Source organism: Tinamus guttatus, unplaced genomic scaffold (assembly GCF_059628265.1).
Source record: "Tinamus guttatus ecotype Peru unplaced genomic scaffold, ASM5962826v1 Tinamus_guttatus_pri_ptg000079l, whole genome shotgun sequence".
Classification (NCBI taxonomy): Eukaryota; Metazoa; Chordata; class Aves; order Tinamiformes; family Tinamidae; genus Tinamus; species Tinamus guttatus.
In genome coordinates, this window is record NW_028288613.1 from 5,914,616 (window position 1) to 5,923,124 (window position 8,509).

Sequence of the window (8,509 nt, forward strand, 5' to 3'; positions counted from 1 at the left end):
GTGTTCTTGTGTAAGTAGAATGGATTTTCTTTCACATTGTCACGACGTGTTTTTTTCATCTAGAGAAAAAACCTGTTACACAGTTACATGATGAGTACTACTTATGGCGATGTATAATCTATGAATTCCGGCATGAGGGCCGGAAATTGTTGTATTTTCCTAACTTTCAAAACTGGTAGCTTCAGGACTCAGGCACATTTATGTTGTGTTCCTTCAGCAAAGCAGTGATTGCAATATTCTGTCAGAAAAGCAAAGGTTCAGGGATTTCGTATTCGCAGAGGAAGGGAACCGATAGCAGCACTGCTGTTCCTGTCACCTGCAGAAAGATGTGGAGAGAAGTGAGACTCTTTCCCAACCAACTCTGATGAGAGAGATGACTGCAGAACTACTTTGCCCATCTCTGTAGATCACCTACATGGCAAGTTGAAAATGTCCTCAATAAAAAAAGACCTTCTAGGACTAGTCTCCACTTCATCTGTCTGCCCGTGCGATGCTGCAATTCGCACTGACAGCATCTGGCCACTGTCATTTGCTAGTGTTTAAATCACTCCTCTTTTCTACTATCCTGCTTTCTCTTGCAGTCGCTTGCTAGGCACATAATGCTTAAATACCCATGTCAATGTATGACTGCATTTTTAGCATGCATGAGCACAAGAGCCTGTGAAGATGTCTAATAGTGCACAGATATTATTGCTTTATTAATCTAGCCCATTAAATTGTGGTTACTTCTGGAAAGTAAGCCATGTAGTTATATTCAGGCAAATAACTACTCCTCCACAAACATTTATGTATCTTTACCAAGTGATCCTTCTGGTCAAGGAAGATCAGGCAAAAAAGGAATAGAATGATAGCCAAATTTAGAGTTACATTTGGGAAGTTGGTGATGAACTGGTTTTCCTATTGAACTTTTGACTATTTGACTATATAATTTGACTTGACAAAGTCAATATTTATATCCTGAGAAATAACTTTTAAAAACATGCACTGATTTAGGAATCAAAATTCTCGGAAATGATTTGAAGACTTAGCAGCTCAGTTCCACTGACTTGCTTGAGGAACTGTTGACACATTATTAAATTCTTTGTAATTTGAAGGGGCTTGGATTCCAAAATGGCTTAGATCATTTTGTCTTCCTTTACCCAGAAGAAAACGTCTGTGGTAAAGGTGGAGACTGTGACATTGCTGTATAGCCATGAGAGACCTCAGCACAGAGCAGGGCAGATCTTCCTCACCTAAACTGCTTTCATGCAGCGCGATGTTCTCCCCAGATTTCCCCCGTAGCCAGCAACAAAAAAGGTTCCTTCAAAGAGCAATTTAGAGTCTATTAATTGGAGCCCTTTTCAATGATCCTGCATGAACCTCTCTTTTTCATTAAGTTAGGTAACTAGTATCCAGTCATACCAATGCTCCCCTCCAAATAAAATACCTGTAGTTCATCAGGGCATGGGCTGATGATAGAGCCTATAATGAAGAAAATAATTTTACATTGTACCTGCATCTTTGGCTTTGCCAGACCAGAACAGGAGACTTTCCTGAGTAGCCAAATGAAACAGTGATGCCAAAACCAGTCAGTGTTAATTCCACTGCAGATGACACTGTAAATGATCATCAACCTGGAAAGGATGCTGCAGAACACCATCACTTAGTATCTAAGATTTTGACCTCAGCTGAAATGTTCTCTGAGGCAAGATATCTTGTGAGCATACCTGGATGCTGCCTAAGGAAATGACACAATGTTATGGCAGCACTGGGAAGAATGTCATTTTGCTGGGGTTGCCTGCAGGTTCCTTAAATGCTGAACTTTAAAAAAAAAAAGAAAAACAAAAAAGTATGTATGCACACATATATATATAATTCTCACCATCCAGGCCAAGGAATGTACTGACTTGCCAGCTCTTGTGGGGAGTTTAATCCCTTTTAAAGCTGTCTCTCTTTTAAGATTTACATTTATACCTAGAGCTTGCTGTTTCATTTGCAATAATTTGTAATTATCTCAGTTTTCTATATGAATTAATCATTAGCAGGCATTGCTATGGGGGAAAATTCTCCTTGCTATAAATATTCCTTACAATTTAAGTTGAAAGACACACCTGACAGCTTATGTTTTACTAATAACAAGTAATATACATAGCCATCTTTTTCAATCTTTGTAACTCTCTCAAGACTTTTTTTTTCTTGGTATCTTATAGTCATGCTATTAATTACTGTGTAGTAAGACTGCAGGGTAGTTAGAGCCACTGAATAGTGCATCTCATCTTCTCCAAGCCTTTAGGATAGGCATTATTTTATAAACTTCCTGCATTTAATCCATAGTGAGTGTATCTGTGAATGCCTAAATATGTATGTATTCATATATACGATCACTGTGGCATGTGGTGTTTGGAGGAAAGAGAGGAAAAAAAAACAGAATTTTTTTTGTGACTCCTATAAAAGGAAATAGTGCATTCCTTACCCTCTTTTGCCCAAATACATAGAATACACAAAGGGCCTGGGAAAAGCCTATACAGTGCCATATTCCCCGAGCAGTGAGGGCAAGAGATGGGCTATAAATGTGCACAAGCAAAATTTAGGGATGCTAAAGCTAGGAACTCTCCTCAACAGCCCCAGTCTCCCAGTGGGAGAAGAAATCAAGTGGAATTAGATATCAAATTATCCACAATAAGAAAAGGAATTCCTTTCAATGTTAACTGGACTTAGGATTATAGGGCAGTAATTTGCCACGCACTGAGAAATCAAGGCAGAAGATGCAGCCTCTTTTAGAGACTTGGAAAAATATAGTGGAAGAATAGTAGAAAAAGAGGCAAAAGTAATAAATAGGCAATACTACCTTAGTGATTTGCTCATGAGAAAATAGAGATTTTAGGAGACATACAGAAGTGTCATGAAGAAAATCCTATTTCACAATATATAATGGCACAGGCTATCTCTGTTCATAAAAGAAAAATCAAAATAATTAAACTGATCAGCATTTAAAGCATCATTTGCTTCTGCTCAAGACTGGTTGACATTCTTATTTCAGAACAAATGCCCTCTTCCAAAGTAATTTAACCTGGTGAAAAGTAATGGATTTGAACTTCTTAGAGAATTTATCTTAAACCACACTTGCTCACACATAACTTTAACCCAAAGTAGCAGTAGTAGTGTGAGTATAATCCATTCGGATTTTCTCAATTCCGTTCACACTGGAAAAATACCCCCAAAAGTTAACATTGTTAGTAACATGGTGTGGTATTAATTCCAGTGAGAGTCTGAAATTTTTAGGGTGTTTTAAAGCTAGAAAGTTTTGTTCTACATAGTGCTACCCATTTAAGTTTGATATAGTAAACTCTTTTGCTGTTCATCTTAGAAAAAAAACAAACACTTAGATATTTTGGAGCTGTGGAAAGTAGCTCACTTACCTTGCTCCCTATCTAAACTGACTCCTGAAGGAAAGTGACTTAAGTCAGCACACTATATCAAGGGAACAACATCTTCGTACCTGTTGGAGCAGTAGCTAAAGCAATGACAGAATAAGCACCATTTTACTTGTGTTGTGCTGCTGACTCTCATCAAAATTAAAGCAAATACCAGAATATTTTTTCTTTCCAAGAGTAGAGCTGACAAGAATCACGTTATGTTGAGCATTTAACACGATTCTCTTCAGAGTCTGTCAGAAGAGTCACTGTCATTGCAAGATGGCAAGGGGAGCTATTTTTACCGTTTTTAGTGGCAGGTTTTGTCTTCCCACTCTAATATTACTGGCCACAGCTCAGTGAAAGCAAAGTCGAGCCCTGACATGTTTTACTGCTGTGACAGGAAAAGAGGGTCTGCCAAGCACAATAAAAACTGCAAAATAACTAGTCTAAATAACACCTTGTTTTATATGTTCACTCCAAGCTGGCATTCTATTTGCAGTTGACACAACCCTGAGGGCAACCCACTGTTAGCTCCAAGATCAATGGGAAGACATGCTGGCCTCAGTTTTACAAACCTAATTATTTTCCTCAGAAATCTGTCTGAAACTAAAAGGCACCTGACAAATAATCTTTCTAAACCCTGGAGCTTAGAGGAATCCAGTCATTGCATGTAAATTGTGTTTATATTGACTATTTGCACATCGGTTGAATCTGTTGCCTTTCACAAGTCTTTGCAAAAAAATCAGCCTTCTCCAGTCACAGACTGTGAGCTCCACATGTTAAGAAATATGGATAGGGATAATATTGGGTGTGTATATGCTTATACACACACACAAATGCGTGCTAGTGTGCATGTGTATGTGTGTGAGGTGCCACCCTGCATCAGTTCCACAGGTTATGGTACAAACTTCACGAAAGCAAAACAGATGGTGAGCAGGTTGTAGGGAAAGGAAACAATCATTTTGACTTCAGTGGTTGGGCTTCAGGCCTTCTTGCTTTTTTAGTCCGGGTGAAACCCTTCGTAGTAACTTACAAATGGACAGAAAGTTTTAAGGTCAACTTGGTTTCAGAATTTTTCACCTTTAACATTTGTCTTCTCATCAACAAGATTAGCCTGCTCTCAGGTGCTTCTTAAACAACTCTTTTCCCGCAACATAGATGAATTTCCCACCCTATCCCTGAAAGCGGATTTGGTGCTCTTCTATCTGCTGGCATAAAAAACATTGCCTGTATTAGAATTGATTAATTTTGCAGAACTGACCGAGATCAAGTGAGTAAATGGAAGGGTCAAGCTCGTGAGTCTCCTGTGCAAAGAAACAGCATTGCCAGGTCTTGAATGCAATTGCAGGGAACAGTCCTGAGTGCATAAACTCAGTGCAGGTATGTCTGTAATCCACATATGTTGTATTTGGTGATTAAACTCTGTTTGCCTGTAAAAATCAGATATAGTACCAGGCCTAGCACAGCAGGGAAACCAGACAGGACATCGACCAAACCTCAGGGAATCTTCAAGACAACTAAGGAGTTAGTGACACAGACATTTAACTGCATATAATATTTGCCTCTGGCAGGGGAGAATGAATACTTGAGGGTATTCTTCGTTCTGCCTGTCTTTGAATCAGGAGATAGCTCCTGATTTATTTTTTCTCTGAAGATTTCTAAATACCCTTTAGGAGATCTATAAATACCCTTTAGGACAAGGACAGGCATACAAACAAAGTGGAAAGGATAAAATGGCAAAGAAGCACCTCTATCTCTGTCTGGCTTGCAATTCAGTTCAGCTGTGGGAACACCATGGTAGAGCCCCTTGACCCTCACAGCTATACCGGCGTCCTGCTCTGGTAAAACATCTGGTTAGCTGCTTGTTGGGCTTTTCCTCTCCACATACATGCTCACCTTTTCCTTGACAGACCAACAGCAGTAACATCCTCCAGTGTGACCAACACGGGCTGTTACAAGTCCTGCTGGCTGCCTAAATTACAGTCATGCATCGTGCTGAGGAATCTCCTCATCCCATAGGATATGTGGGTGTTGTTGGCATCTAAAGCACTCAACATTACAAGGGTGCAGTGGTCACATCAGGGCTGTCACACTAAGTACTGTGATACCCAGGACTTTTTGTGCAGCTATTCCTCATCTTTGCCCAGATCTCATTGATTGTGGAAAGTGAATCCATGCTAAACTCCTTGAGCCAACTGCCTGCATAAAATTCATAATTAAAAACAAGAAAACGACATGAAGCAGGTGTGGTTTACAGGATGCTGAACATTGTGATTACTTCCCATAGGTTATAATTGTACCAGTGTCTAGACCAAATATACTGGACTCTCCAACAGCCTTATGGATCCAAATGAAATAATTATGGGATAAGAGCACAAAGAAACATTCGGAGCCTGAGAGAAAACAAATGCTGTAATGCAGGAACAAAGGCACTAGATTAGCTGGAAGATGAAAGCCTTTGCGTGGTCTTATTTTTATTATGGGATAAAAATATCTCTTCAGACCTGTATGCAGTATGTTAAATACAAATGCAGGCAATAAGAAATGTTAAGTGCCAGGTCAGGGGGATGTCATTGATACAGTCCTCCAGGGGATTAAATAAAATACCTTGATTAGATATGAAAGGTAGAACGGCAGCAGAAGAGGAGAGGTTCACGTCACCCTATTCTTCTCACATGAAGAGCAACAAGCATTTTCAGAGGGTGTTTGCCCTTGCTGAACTGTCTCTGCAGCTGCCTCTCTCTCCAGTGACTTGTGTGACTGTGGACAAACCACATAATCACTTGCTGCCTCAATATGTTTCTCTGTAAAATGTGTGTAACACTCTTTATCTAACCTCCAGTAGCCTTGCAAGGCTTTTCAGTTAAATTATATAATTTATGTTTGAAATTTGTGCCTGGAGAGAATGTCTTTGAATAGCCAGCTTGTATTGTTTTTCTTAAAACTCTTTGGTTTGAGCCCAAAGAAAGGTTTTTCATGAGCATCAGAAAAAAAATAACAAGCTGCAGTCCTGAATGTTAGATCATGTGGCTCTCCCAGGAAAACCTACAGAACTGTTGGGTTTTCCTGTTGCAAGATCAGAGACAACAATTTTAAGGATAGATCAAAGAGAAAAAGGTTCCAAGAAGTAACTTCACAGGATTGTCTCGGAGGGATCCAATGTGAGGATTCAGAACAGAATTTTGCAAGTTTCATTACGCACAGACCATTTCATTTATATCCTATGCAAAGGTTTCTGTTTAATTTGTTCAATTTTGTTTAATTTTCAAGAGCACGGTATTAATAAATGAGAAACAGAGGGGAGTACAGAAAAGCAGTGAATCAAAGGTTAGCTTCGTTGATTAAACAAAATCAAGATTAATAGACAAGCAGAGCTGAGTAGCTCTCTTTTTAAGTCAGCCAGCTACCTGGAGAGATGCAAGCTGCTCTCACAGCAGAACCTGGGCTTTCAGAGCAAAAGAGGCACCTAGGCATCTAAAAAGCTGTTAATGACGACATGAAGATGTTGATGATGACATGAAGAGCATCAAATGATCAGTGGAAACTGTGCTGATAACCTCTGCTTCCCAGGTACACATGTGCCTCACTCAGTATCTTCTTAGATGCCTGAAACAGAAACTTGGCTGTTATGAGGTGTCCAAAGCGACTATACATCATCTATACACTCATTCCGTCAGGCTTTGCTAATGGATGAAATTCAAGGAAGATTTCTGCTCCAATACTTTGGCAGCCCAGACAGTTATTCGCATATATGATTCCTTTGACTTCAATACATAAGTTTGCCAAAAACATACTAGTAATAATGATAAGGTCTTGAGTATTTAAAATAATCATTGCTCTGAACAGTGTTCTATATATTTATCCTTTTAATAGTAATTAAATGGAATGTTTGTTCTAAAGTCAAGTAAATAAATACAAACCAAATGTATATGTGATTTGAGTTGGTTCAATTATATTTTAAGCACAAAGGAATGTGATTTGGAACCTAGAATGCCTGTGAAATACCTTGTTCATCACATGTATAATAATCTCTTAGTTACCTGCAAATACTATGGGAAATGCTGTCATTATCTTTAGCCAGATGCTTAACTTTTAAAAGTCTTATTAAATTTTCTTTCACCAAGACTCTTTGTATTTTTGCATTCATTTTCAACAGCATTTTTTTCCCCTTTGGACTATAAAGTCTTCCTATGAGTCCAAACACACTTTGAGAAATAAGGAGCTCTTCCCTATAAATGGCATATAAATGGCACTGCTGTGCTTAGTCACAAATGACTGTGTGCAATGAGATTTTACAATAAACCAGAAATGTCTGTGTTTTGTTGTGTCAATAAATGTTCCAGGGATGCTCTTAAAGACAATAAATTACTGGTAATGGAACACTATCCTCAGCATGTAGAAGTCATTTTCCACTTCCAGACATTCTCAGATTAGGTTTAAATTGCTATTAGAAAATCCTAAATGTGTTTGTTTGAATAAAGCCTTTTTAATGCCTAGAAATAACCCAACAGTAGCTGTTTTAATTGGAGTTAACTAGAATTTCTGGGGAGCACTGTTCACAGATTCTGAAGGGAGCTCAGCTTCAATATGTCCTTACCAATCGCATGAGGAATGACATAGTGAGATTTCACATTCTGTAATTTTTTCCAGCTGCGTGATGGTACTACTCAGGTGAAGAGGAAACATGTCAGGCTGTAAAGACAAGCATGTGAGAGACTGAGTTTATAACACAAGCACAAGACGTGCTTCAGAGGCAGCCCTTATGGGTTGCAGTTGGCAGAGCAGGTCTTTATAATGGTTATTCACAGAAGGCCTTTGATGTAGCATGAGTGAGTGATGGATATTGCAGGGCAGGATAAAAGGTGAGCAGGGGAAACTAGGAGATGATAAGGGAAGGAAAGAGTGGAAAACAGGACTCCGGTATACAAATATTAACACTTTCATAAGTAGAACTATTGATTTCCCTGAAGATCCACTGAAATCCATGATTTTATCATTATTTTCATCATTATTGATCATGTACTTGATGGTGCTTACAGCATAGAGTTATATAGATTATATACAGCATAGACTCCAGCAAATGCTGGAGTTCTTACACATCCTGTGTTCCTCGT